We start from the raw sequence: 13602 nt of genomic DNA, 5'->3' as shown, positions 1-13602 counted from the left end.
AACTTTCTGAGGTGTTATAGCTACATGCAGGAATTGTTGATGGGCAGTATTTATGAAGTTGAGGTTAAATCCTTTTCTGAGATGCTGTGTTGCATGAGACTCTTACCATCGCGTTGGTTGCAGCATCCCCACCATTATCTTCTCGGAGTACTCCTTAAAAAAGGTGTTTATGGAGGATTCATATCTGTTTCCCATGAGTGATTGTGTGTCTGCATAGACAATATTTCCTCTCTTTTGATTGATATTACCAGGTTGTATCTATAGAGTGGTTTTGTCTCTCCTTGCTGTAGAGTGTTCAGCTTTGGGTATGTGTGGGTACTTTGAGACACCCACAAAGGCTGCTGACTTTCAGTGCTGTGCAGGAGCCACGTTATTAGAAGAAAGCTGGTTGTTTGCCTGCAGCTCAGCTGGGATGCTCTTAGTTCAGCTCTTAGTACTGCCTTGGTAATATAAATGTGCATGCAAGGCCTCTCATCAGCTACTATGATCTGTGTCATATTTTTTCTCAATTAGAAAAAAAAAAAAAAGGTTAACAAGAATGTAGCAACCTCCGTGAGGCACTTGGAATGTTTTGCAAAATGGCATGAACATAAAGATACCTGACTCTGATTGAGAGGGAAATACAGAGCCCAGAGCTGGTTGGGAGCAGCCAGCTTCAGACCCTGCAGCAAGTTAGTGGCATAGGAAGGGGCATGGGGTATCTTGTGACTCTGGATCCAGGGCGGGTCTTCTTCACACTTAATATTCATGGAGAATATGTGATGTAGCTAATATCTGAGATCACAGCACAGAGAGAAGGGATCTGGTTTACCGTCCTTCTCCCTCACTCGTTTAGAAAGAGCGGCAGAAGTGCTTCTTTTATTCTTACTTTTCTTCCCAATCTTACATGTGCAATGGCTAACCTCCACTGCAAAGAGATGCAGCTTACTTGCACAAAGTATCCAGTGCATTTGAGGAAACAAAACCATTCTTTTACAGCTGGCTCTAAACAAAGGGGCATATCCTGCCTCCTCCACCTTTCACTATAGAGTAGGAACTGGTGGAGCACCAAAAAGAAGGAGTCCCTTGGCAATATTGGTAAGTTATATAGATGTGGTTAGGAGCATCCCAAGAGCATATGCTCTGGTATTAATCAGTCTTAGAATTTGTTTCTTAATGGCAACTTTAAAAACACTGCCAGTAAACCATGCATGACGTGATGCGTGTGGGAGCAGGTGAAGCCATGTTTGTGCATGGTGGGAAATCCCATGGATGTGTATCGCCTCCAGTTTGATCTCTCCAAATCCCATTCCTGTCAGGTCACCTGGGAGTTAATGCCCAGCTGGGGTCAAAGACAGCCCAGAGAGATTCTCCTATCTTGAATGCATCTGATATCATTCTAAATTAAATATCTTGATATAAGGGATCTATTCTGAGAAACCTTTGGTGACCAGCTGTTTAGGGCAGACCACACTTGGAAAGCTGCCCTCTGGAATATGTGCTCTTCCCAGTGTGCTGGGATTTGTGCCTAAAGGCATTTACCCTGGTGCAAGTGGAGGAACCCAGGAGCTCTAGCCCAGTCCAAACTGGCCACTTCTGCTCAGCCCTGAGCTGCTCTGGGCAGTTCACTATCTGCCATGTCTCTGCAGTCACGGAGTTGTTAGCAGAAAAAATAATAGCTGCATACGCTGTAGAACGACAGTTCCCCACAGGCAGAGATCCAATTTCAAGAAGCTATTATGTCCTATAGCCTTCTCTGTCTCTCAGTGCAATAAACCAGTTCCTGCCCCTGTCTGGCCCCACCTGCTTGTGGTGATACCTCCTTTCTTCCACCCACAGCACTCACAGCCCCCACATCCCCTCGCTCCTAGCTGGGGGAAAGGTAGGACACTGCAGCTGGTTCTGTGCTCTCCACCCTGGCCAGCAGCAGGTCAAGCAGAGCAATTAGGCGTACTAATTGCAAGCCACAACATTTCCTATAGGGAAGACGCCAACTGGAGTCTTCTCCAGTGGTGTTCCTAAAGCTTCTAATACAGACAGGCAGGCAAAAGGAGCTAGGGAAAAAAACAAACAAACAAATCATTTCCATAGCTAATTGAAATGGAGGGGAAGGGAGGAGGTGCAAATCCAACTTGAAAGAGCAGCCTTTGCCTCTGATAGTCAACTGGGAAAAATAACTTACTGGAGCATTGAAGAATATGAAACACAAGCAAATAAATGATGCTGACAGTCTGATCAAAGGGTTGCTATATAAGAGAGAGCCTCTGTCAGTGCTGGTCCAGCCTCCATGTTCTTAGGAACCTTGCCCAATAAATTTGATGAACAGCTACATGTAATGTATGAGAAACTAACTGAATTTTGCTCTTGGGATCTGTTCCTGATGTAAAGTGCTTTCAGACTCCGTAGTCCATTAAAACTACGTTTATCAAAAGATGCAAAAGAGAGGGGCAGGGTAATTTTGTCTCCAGTTCCTGAGTTCACATGGAGGCAAAGGGTCTGGACACACAGGTAGATGGAAAAGCTGGCATATCAATTGGATCTGATCTACACCAGGGCATTTACTAGCAAAACTGTCTGTGTAATGATAGTGCTATAGATACTGCTCCCCTGTGGATATACTTCTTCTGTAATAACAGATCCAAACCAGTAACAATTTTCTGGAGTAAGAGTGCCCATCAGGTGATGGAGCGGTACATGCCTGGAGTGGTACCACTGTTTGGAGTAAAAAGTTCCCTAGTAAGTTTGTGTGTATGTAGGACAACTCCTGGACATAAAACACAGCAGGAAAGATGAGTCTTTGCTAGGACAAAAAGTATACTCTGAAATTTACTAATCATACTAAAATCCCCCCTAAAACAAGGCATCTTGCAGTTTGTACACCCCTTGGTGGGCTTAGATAAACAGCATGTGCAGAGGGAGAGGGAGTTCCGCTGGGACTTTATCTCTTCTTCATTAATATGTCACCAACCTGAATTAGGAATGTTTTTCCCAGAGAGAGCAAGGCCAAAGAGAGAAATGGTATTTTAGGAAGGTGGTTCCTTCATCCCCAAATCCCTAGAACACTTGTGAAAGGTGAGAGGGCCCAATTGTGACTGGAGCACAGCCTGTCCTTGCCAGCGGTCATTACTCGGCTAGAATGAAAGGTAAAAGATTACTCGAAACTGCATATTGCAGAGTAGGAAGCTGTGAGAGACCCCACACCACCACCTTGGGAGAGTGCACAGTGCTGAACCTCAGGAAAATAGAGCAAAAAACTCTGCAACAGCAGCTTTTCCACGCTTGAAACAGCTCTGGAGAGGCAGGGGGTTTCCAGTGGCTATCGTGGCAGTTGAATGAAATTGTCACTTGTGATAAGGCATCCTGAGAGCTGGGGAAAATCCTGGCTCTGTGCCCACTGGCGCAGGTCCAAGTGATTTCACTGGAGCCAAGATTTTTATTCTGTATGTGAAATGAATTGCCAGGGTGAAGCTGCAAAAATAACGTCTGGTAATGAAATCCACTTGCAGCAGTGCGCCTATGCGCCAGAGCCCTGCTGCGAGCAGGAGTGTTTGCGCTGGCTCTGAAGAACACCCTGTCGTTCCTGTAAGAGGGAGGATGAGTCAGGAAGCGTGAAGTGCCACTGAATTCGTCTAGGATGTCACACAACTGCCCATTTGTAGGCAAACTCACATTTTCCTGGGGGATTTTTTTGACCCACTTTTTTTTTTTTTGCTAGCTTTCTGTGAATTCCCACCAACCCCAGGGACTATCTATCAATATCACCATAGCAACAAGAAGTCATTAATGGTATCCTGCCTATTGACAGTCAGAGCCTACACAGCGCTGAGCTGGGTGATGAGCCATTGCCATCAGCTTCAAGGAGAAAGGCGAGAGCTCGGGGTCTCTCTGGGATCAGTCCTCTTGTTCTCCCTCCCCTACATCTCCCCGGAGAGGTCCTGCATTGCGTAGTGGCAATAAGGGACATATTTCTTCCCTTAGCAAGTCATGTGCAGTGTGTGTTGTAGGGAACTGCTGCCAGGAAAAGATAGGGCTGGATTTGCTGCACAAGTAAGGATAAATGTGCCTCTCTTCTGTTTGTTTGCACGGGGCTGTGGCACTCGGAGACACTTTACATTGCAAATAAGCAACTTATCCTGCAAACCTACAGGGAGTTCAGAGCAAAGCAGGAGGCTCGGGGGCCAGGAAAGGGGAACAGCAGGCTAAACTGCGAGGAGAGATAAAAGACATGTCATATAATTCTGCTAAATGGTGAAGGAAGGGAAATTCTCAGTGGGTGTAAATTAGCATTGACAAGCTATACTGATTTACACCCAGCTCATGGTCTGTCCCACAGTCTAATCAGCTGAAAAGCATCAGCATCTGAAAGGGAGGGGGTTGTTTAGAGAGGCCCGTGGGAGGAGTTAGGGATTGAGGAGTTCTCCTAGGTAGGTAGGGAAAAGCTTGTGATGTTCCCTGGGGCTGATGCAGAGGCTGAGCCTGGCCAGCTGCACCGGTTGCCTGTCCGGACTCTCACTGCCTGGTAGAAGGCAACATGTGGCTCTGGACCTTCTGAGGACAAATCCCTCAACTGAGCCAGCTGACGGGTACAGTCCTCCCAGGTTTTCTGTAGAAGCATTGCTAAGTACCTCCACACTCGGAGGAACGGGAAGTGTGACTGCTCGTGGTTATCCACACCCCAGCCAGGGCTGCTGACGCTACTGCCATCCACATTTCCTCACGCCAAACCTGCCTCCACCAGCAATCTGCCAAAGTGCCTGACAGCTTTGGGATGTGACCAGACAAGGTGTAGGATGAGATCATCCATCTCCCTCACCCTCCTGAACACCTCCTCCTCCCCCAGGCCTCTCTCTGAGCTCACCGATGAGGTGTGCGTTGCCGGCTTGGAAGGACTCTGCTCATCCACCTTCCATTGGCTTTGGGGGGTGCTGGACTAGGTTCCAGTGCAAAGTTAATGAACTGAGGTGAACAGAGTTAGGTTGGGGGATTTTTTTCTCCACTAGTGAGATGAGAGTCAGGGTTCATGCTGCCTTTTTGGGAAGACCAATGCAGCAAGCCACTAGTGCACTCAAAGTTTGAGGTTTATGGCTGTGCTGCAAAACACATCTTCCTGATGCAAGGAAGGGAGCACAAACTTTTGATGTACAGCTTATTCTTAGAATTAATGTATGATTTCTTTCTTCTGCCCTATGCATTTGAAGGATTGGGTTGAGACTTTTGGGGCAATCTTAGAACAAGGAATTAGGAATCCCTTCAGCAACCCTGATGGATCCAACTGTATAGGACTGGTTTTCTGTTGCCTTCCTGGGACTGGTGGAGTCAATGTAACAGGGCATGGGAAAAGCTGTGTTTCTGTGTTCCCTGTTGGTCATGTATTGCTAGTCCAGCCAGGAGTATTTCCACCTTGAAAAAATCCAGCATCATGACTCAGGCCCTGCAAATCATGAGATTAAATCATGGGTTAAATGATGGTGTTAAAAAAAAGACTGGGGTTTGTTTTTTCCCATTTAGTGTGACTTGGTTTTTAACTCTTTCTTGCCAGAGAGTGAGTGAAAATTGTGGTTGAAAAGCCGGTCTTCAGTGCACAGAAGAAGAAAATGTTCAGCTGAGTGCTTAGGTGAAGGCTCTGTTGATACTCATCAAATGCTGCAAGCGGAAGGGAGTGGCCAGCTCTTTCCTGCTACTGGCTTGATTTACTTCTCTCTCTTAATTCTCATGTTCACCTAACCCAACATCCCCCTTGCATTTTTTGCACTCTCCCCTCTGCCTTCGTAAAACATGCAGGGGATCAAGATGGCTTTAGATGATCTGAGATGTAGTTCTCCACCTCATCAGCTACGTGCTGCAGATGTGCTCTGTGTCTGCTCTTTCCAAAATTATCTGCCGCTGATCACTGCTGGAGACAGGCCTCTAGGCTGGGAGTACTGGGCTGACTCACAAAGGCATGTCTAGCAATGGACTGAGTGTTGGCGGTGTTGTGCTGGGGGTGCACCTCTGTCAGCTGGAAGCCAGAGGAGAACCATCTAGAGCTGGCACTGGGAATTTATGATTGATGTTGGACCCTTTGCTGGAGCTGAGCTTCAAGTCACAGCCTTGACCTTTTCTGCCCCCTCACCCCCTGAGTAAAAATAAATTCACTTGTAGCCATATTGCAACCATTTTCTGCAGTCAGGGCTGATGTTATATCTGTGCAAAGTAGGAATTTGAAGGAGGAGTGGAGGTGCCAGGCTGTAAAGTGGGCTCACATATGGCTTTATACTTCCCAGATCTCACAAGGGGGTGGATAGGTTTTCCTGGCTCAGGTTTGCCTCTGAGAACTGCATGTGTCTGAGCCAGGGAGCTTGGAGCCAGGTATAGAGCAGGGTTGGAGGCTGTGCTCAGCTCACATCTCTTCTTCGTGAGGCTAATAGTGTGTGTATGCCAAGACCAAGGTGGCTGGTGGACAAGATCTGCTCTGCATGACCCAAAGGCATGGGAATGCTTGGTTCATGGTGTGTACACAGGACAGTGGAAACAACCTGGATCCTAAACATCAGCTAACTCAAGCCTAAGCATTGGCTCTGCTTGGTTATAACCCCGATGGGCTCTTTCTCCCGCTATAAGAGGGGAGCAGAGTGGCTCATGATGTTACAGACAAGTGCAGAATCTATTGATCAGAGGCACCCTGCAGGTTCATAGGTGCTGTGGGTGATCTGTCCCAGGAGAGGACTTTATTGCAAATAGGACTTTCTTCCTCCTGAGAAGGAGTCATCCAAAAGAGCTTTGTGGCCAACCAGAGCGTTGACTCACTGAAAGTTTGGCAGATGATGGGTGATGCCATCTCCTGGGGCGCTTCACAGCCAATGCTGCCAAGCAGCTCTAGCTAGGACACATGATGGGGGTGTCACATTGGTGTATCCAGGAGCATTTGTTACAATAACCAACATACTCAGCCTTCCATTGCTGCAAGGTGAATGCTAATCCTCTCAAGCTCCATTCCCTCTGCTGCATTGTCAGCAGGCCTGTTGGAGTGGTATTGTCCAAGAGGTTGAATGGCGCATTGGTGAAACAGAAGAGGGTTCCTTTTCCCAAAGCAAGGAATCAAGAGGGAATGCAGGTCACCTTGAAAGTATGCTGCCTGAAATCTGGAATGCCTGCCCTTAGAGGTAGGCTGGAAGTATTATGTCATCACAGCCTTTCTGAAGGAGGAACACAAGGAGAAAACCATGCTGTGTCACAAGAAGGAGAAGCTGCTCAGACTTAGAGAGCAGCCAGAGAAATTCATCAAAGGCACTGCTGCCAAATGCACAGATGTGTGGAGCAGTAGGGCTTCTCAGGTGAAACCTCTCATGTCAATAAAGCAAAGTTCCCAAACAGCTTAAAAATCCCACAGAAAGGGAGCCAAGAATGCTTAATACCTTACGTGATTCCATAAAATTTTGAGATTAGCTTTTCCACTGCCTTGAGACTATATAGGAGCCAATCTGACCAAAATAGAAATTCACATGAAATTATGGTGATTCCTATACTCTCCCTGGTGGAGCTGTGTGTACCGTAGCAGGATGTTCCCATGATGATCAACAGATAATGTGGACATATTCTTCTCTGGCACATCTGGTTGGCAGGTGTATACCTTTGGGCTGCTCTGGTCAGCCAGCCCTAACCATGGCCAAGATCAGTTCTTTTTCTGGAGGCAATGGTAATGGTGGTGATGCTTTAGAAGTGGAACCTGTTAAGCAGCAGCAACAGATGAACTGTGTAAACTTGTGTTGAAGGCAGTGGGATGGAGGAAGAGTGGGGGAAGCAGGAAAAAAAAACCTGAAAGAATGAGGAGATGTGAAAGGACGAAAATGGTTGGACAATATCATGTGATGGAACAAGCAGCTCATTGCACAGCAGAAATTTAATGCTATTGCCTGTGCTCTCAGCAACCCTCTAGACCATGGGCTGCACTGGATCTTCAGAGGTTCAAGAGAGACTTTGTTCCCCGTGCCAAGCTGTGTCTGAGATGACATGGTCCATGCTTATGATTAAGCTGAGAACACAAGGACTATAAATACAGTGAGCAGACTATAGAGGTTATAGTTTTCTCTATATTACCTAGTTTTGAAACCAAGATGGCAGTTGTTCCTCTTGTTAGCAATCCTGATTTGTGCCATAGAGCAGACAATGAAAGCAGTGATAATACTGTAAAGTCAAGGAAAGTTATGCTCAGCTGTTTACCCTAGGAAGGAAAGGAAACCCAGGAAATTGCACTGGTTTAGATAACTACTGTAGCTGTACCTCTCCTGCTGCAATTAATAGACACTATATAAGCCCTGTTCCTGTTTCAGCTGCTAGAACAGACTAAAAAACCCAAGAAATACACCTCATCATCCTACTGCATCAACTTGTTCCTGCAGCACAGCTCTGGTTAAGTGAACAGCTAAGAAAGCAAATACAGCCAAGGCTCCTTTATTTTTCTTGTTAACCTTTAACTTGAAAAAATAGATGTATCTGGCGTTCTTTCCCTTGAGATTGCTGGTGTTCTGCTAAGCAGCTGAAGTGATGTGCATGACATGGCAGTAGACAGATCATGCTGTGTCCATGAGGTTTGCTGTATCAGATAGCAGAAAACTCACAGCAGTATCATAGCTTGCTAAAATCCTTTGTACAACTCTTTGAAATGTGCCTTTCACATCCCTCTAGCTGGTTAGATCTCTGAAATAAAAGGGAGACTGTACTCCAGAATAAACCAAGCTCTGTTCCGTGGTGCAATTGCAAAACCCGATGCAGAGAAATTAGAATAAGACCTGAAGGTTAGTTTGATCTCTTATTTCAAGATGGAGTAAAGTGACTCCGGTTACTCCCCTCCCCTGGAAACGAGTTTGGTGCAACGGCATGACTCAGAAGCTAATTTGCTTGTGACTGAGATGTTGTAAATGTGGAAAGTGAAAAATTTTCAAGACTCACTTGATCTCTCTGATCAAGGCAGGAGAGGCCAGACAGTAGCAAGCTGCTCTCCACTGTCTCATGGAACAAGCTTCCCTGTTTGACAAGTCTATCGAGCAAATCTTGCTGCAGTGAGCTCTGTGGAGCAGCACTGGCAAACCTAGTCAGCCCTGCCAGATTTGGTGGCCTCTTTTCCTGAGGCCTTGTGAGGCTCTGTGGTCCCCTGTCCTGATGTCCCTGGAGTCATTGGACATGACTGGTCCTCTCCACAGTGCTTTTCACCAGCACTTAACAACTTCTCTTGTGCTTGCCTGCTTCATCCTCCTGACACTTTGTCTGGTGCTTTGCTGGGAAGGTCAGCCAGGCAGAATGGTTCTTATGTGTATGGGAAGAAATAATTTATCCTTCAAGCTTTAATCCTTGAGAAATAAGTTCTTTGGGGGGATTTTGCAGGAAAATGAAGGTTAGTGGCAAGTCTCCAAGCAAGCACTTATCAGAGTAGTGGAGAAGTTGATTAAACAGAATCACATGGTAGAAAATAAGCTGAGCACACGATGCCTTTAGTCTTATGCTTGTTTAAGGCATGAGGCTCATAACCACCAGGAGCTTTTCAATCCCTGAGCCAGGGAACAGGCAAATGTTGCACAGACAACGTGATCAAAGAGCGATGATGTGCCGTTCCCACAGCGGCAGCCAACACTAAGCTCCTTTTTGTTATTTGGCCTGGAATAAATTAGCATTGGCCTGGAGGACTGCTGAACTAGAATAAAGCCCTAGCTTTGGGGAAGTATGGACAGGACTACCTGGAAGTACCCAGGTGGGTAAACAGCGTGCATCGTCAACCCACAGTGCTCACATACACCAGGAAGCAACAAAGAACTGGCAAGTCACTGCTTGGTTTAACTGGAAGAGACAGGGTGCATTAGGACTGCTGTGTACCTTTAGGAGAGGGTGAATTAGGACCCAGAGTTGGGTCACATGTGAGAGATCATCATTTACTTCTCTCCATTGACTCACACTTCTGTGATATTTGGTAGTTTCCATACCTGGGATCACCTGCTGTAGCTATAGACCGTAGTTATAGCTCTGAGGTGGTGGGAGGGCAGACTCTTTCATGTTGCTGTAGTTCCCAGTGTTTCTTTGATGGTGACTGTGTAAGACTGCAGCTAAATATTCAGTATGTACAGTAAGCCTGCAAAGATGTGCTGAAAGATCATCTTTAGCATATCAACCATAAGCATATTAACTCAGATGGTTTTCTTCTGTCTCCATCTTGTGCTCTCCTCCAGCAGGGTGCCTAGAACATGCTTGTGGTCATGTTACTTTAGAGCTGAGTGTGTAGACACATGCTTTATATTATAGCAGTGTCACTGACCTGACAAATGCAGGCATCTGAGCTGAAACTGTGATGCTGTTGCTGTGTGCCACGAGGAATGGAGCACAAGAACAGCGGAAGGATGGAGAAGGGCTCAGTGTTTCCTGTTACAGGCCAGGTCAGAATTATCTGGTGTTGTAAAGAGACCTCTGCTTTCTTCCTGCTCCAAACATCCATGGGCAGTGGGGGAAGCAGGCTGTGCCTCAGCACAGCCGGTCCCCCTTCACAGGTCATGACTTGGGCAGCAGTTGGCCTGGGTGCTCAGCGAAATTAAACTTAGCTATCTGACGTGCTGTGCACAGCCCTCAGGGTAGTGACATGGGGGGAATGGGCAAGATTAGAAGAGTTCAGTAGGAAAGAGATGGTTCTTTCAAGTATGGAGTGACAAGGAAGAAAGGTGCTTCTGTCTGAGCTGGCTGTTACAAGATCTCCACAGCTGCCTTGCAGGCATGAGGCGAAACAGAGCTCACTAATTTCTGAGGCTCCCTCTCACTCCAGCCAGGGCACCAAACCCCCTTGCACACCTATCTGTGAGCTCCATCCACGTGCTCAGACCTTTGCTCTGAGCTCTCCTGAAAGTACCAAAGGGAATTCCCATGTCTGAAGTGTTTTCTTAGAGCAAAAATTCACTTTTTAGAGAAAGAAAACTAACCTCTGATGGGTGACAAAGATTAAAATAAATCATTTGGAAAGAAAATTCCCCTTTTCCTTCACTTAATCCAGTAATTTTTAGTGCCTGCCTACGTGTCAGCAAACTCTGCACAGCCTCCTCTGGAAAGTCTCTGTCTCCTGCTGTCTCTCACAGCCGGCTCTGGCCGTTCTCTGTCTTCTCTGGGTCCTCCACTCTGCAAACCTGCCTCTGGCTCCCTGTCTCCGTCCCTCACTCTCTGCCTGCCCCACTCTGCCCACAGGAGGTTTCTCCCAGCTGCTCCTTCCCTGAAAACAACTTCTGCTGCCCCACGCACATTTTCTGGAAAATCCTGCCCTGGCAGAGCAGCAGCAAGTCCCTGCTGCCTGGCAGTGCTCATCAGCACTGGCACCTTCCACACCCGCTGAGGACATGGGCCTCTGCTCTCCTGCGGGGCAAAGCGGTACCCTCTCCTGCTGGAGGGTTTGAGGCATTCCCCCATGTAACGGAGGGATGCAAAGCCCCCTTGCGTGGTCTGTGCCACGAACCTGAGCAGGCAGGGGCAGAGTGGCCCGTGGCCACCCATGCCTGGTGTCACTGCAGCTGTCCTGCAGCCCAAAGAGGGGTCAGCGCTGCGGGCCCCAGCAGTGACCTTCCACGTGAAGAGAGACCATGAGGACACAAGTCAATTGTATTTTCAGTGCTTCCCCGTCTATTGGTGAAGGGAGCAGCCATAGACAGATCCCACCCCGCTGTTTCTGTGCCTCTGCTTCCTTGCTGTTCTCGTGACTGCTTCTCCCCCTGCCCGTGCGCTTTCTTCTCCGGCTCCCTTGCTCTCACATGCATACAGGCAGAGCTTGCCGAGCAAGCGTGTAGCCCAAGAGCCTGCCTCACAGGGGCCTTGGTTTCTCTTCAGGCCTTACTGTATGTAGCTCCCTGCCTTGGGCAAGGACAGCTTTACTCTCAGCTCTCACTACAGCAAGGGTTGTTTTCTCTTTCTACTTGGTCTGAAAGCAGAGTGCAGAAAATACACGGTGGCTTTTAGTCCCGTGGCTGTGACCTGATCACAGAACAACCTGACAGGCCATGGCATCTCTCATTAACAGCACTTTCTCACAGGAGCCCTTCAGCACTACCAGGAGCCCTGTTCCCTACTCAGTGACTGGCTCTCACATCATCTCATTCTCTCTTTCTTGACAGATCATGTTATAACCTATGATCACAGAAAGTCCTGATCCTCACGATTCTCTGCTGTCACCTGTGGGCTCCTCCAGAGCCGTGAAGAAGGGGGAACTCCATCCCCACCATGAGAAGACTGGGTGAGAAGTGCCTGTGACATCTTGGGGAACAGCCACACTTTGAGAGCTAGTTTTAATTTTTATTTTTAGCAATTATGAAGGACAGAAATAATGTTCTCCATTCAGCAGTTATCCACAGGAGCAGCTCTGCCTTCCCGCTCTGGGATTAGATAAGAGAGAGTTCCATTAATGCAGGGAAAGTATGCTGATTTGAACCACTCTAAGCAAGGGGTGAATCAAGCTACCAGCGAGTTACCAAGATTGGCTTCCAGGCAATACACTGCCTCAGACTTCTCCTCAGGTGGAAGATGTCTGTTGGTGCCTCACATGGTTAGGTACCTGAGGTGTCTTAACCTTCAGGGAGTAACAAGCGTCTTCATTACCCCCCTGAATGGTTGGCAGTGTGTGGAGAACCCAGCTGCACTACAAAGCAAACAGTCTGGTCTGTAACTTACGTGGTGCTGTCTTGCTTTACCAAGACCTCTTCCTGGGTGTTCAACCTGACTGGTTCTTGCCTGTCTTATTATTAGAGACTGATGTCCCACCATCCCAGCTCTACATTTCCCTTACAAATCTCAGGCTAACCCCATATGCCCTGCCCAGTCTTAGTCTCCTTTACCTATGGCACTCACTCGTTCCCTTTGCTCTGGTTGCCAAGGGAGGGAGTGGACAGGGCTGTAGCAGACACTGATGTCTTATGTGACTGCTGGCAAGTCCCTGAGGCCTAAATCCTTAAGAGAAATTTGGAGTCTCTCCATTCAATGTAAGGAGGCTCCTTCCACTTCCAAGGATGACTTAGACACTTAGCCTTCATCCTGCTGGCCCAAACTGAAGTTTCGGTATTGTATTCTCTGCATTGCTCTGAACACGTGATTTAGTCACTTAGATTCACTGGGCTTTACAATGTTGAACACAGATCATAGAAACAGCCTTGGAAACCACACCTTCTCTTTCTGGGCCTCCGCTGAACTGTCGTGGGGGGGGGGGGGTGGTGTTCTTTTGCGCCTATTGCTAAGGGGTCACAATGGCACATTTGTGAAGGTCTGTGAGATACCTTTGTCTCTGCACTGGAAAGGCCGTGGAAATGCTTGGCTACCAGTCACTAAAGCATATGCATCTTCCCTGTGAAGGGTAAATCAGACTGTTAAAGGCCTGCAGTGTGACTCTCAGGGACAAAACCAGCACCAGTCAGGCTTCTTCTTCCTCCTTGCTGTTTGAGCCTTCCAGGACACCACACTGTCATGTCATCCTTTCCCACCCCCAGCCTCCTCCTTAACCCACACACTGTTGTCTGCACCCCATTTAAGGGAAAGAACCTCACTATCTCTTGTAAACCTCCCATCTCCTTAGCACTGCTGTGTGAGTAAGCTGACCCTGCAGCAAGCACTTCTGAGCATTTGTCGCTACAGTTAAGC

The 13602-nt window shown here is 47.5% G+C and overlaps 1 long non-coding RNA gene across 1 annotated transcript in view; it reads left to right on the top strand.

Annotated features, from left to right (window-relative positions):
• Nucleotides 1–13602, top strand: part of LOC142031668 (uncharacterized) — a 33755-nt gene that overhangs the window by 19558 nt on the left and 595 nt on the right. The window contains exon 2 of the long non-coding RNA XR_012650588.1: nt 12090–12208. This is a non-coding gene — a long non-coding RNA (uncharacterized LOC142031668). The remainder of the gene's footprint in view (nt 1–12089; nt 12209–13602) is intronic.

The sequence above is a fragment of the Buteo buteo genome, chromosome 5, assembly GCF_964188355.1.
Source record: "Buteo buteo chromosome 5, bButBut1.hap1.1, whole genome shotgun sequence".
Classification (NCBI taxonomy): domain Eukaryota; kingdom Metazoa; phylum Chordata; class Aves; order Accipitriformes; family Accipitridae; genus Buteo; species Buteo buteo.
The sequence above is the reverse complement of the archived record's forward strand: the minus strand, read 5'-3'. Positions and strand labels throughout refer to the sequence as shown.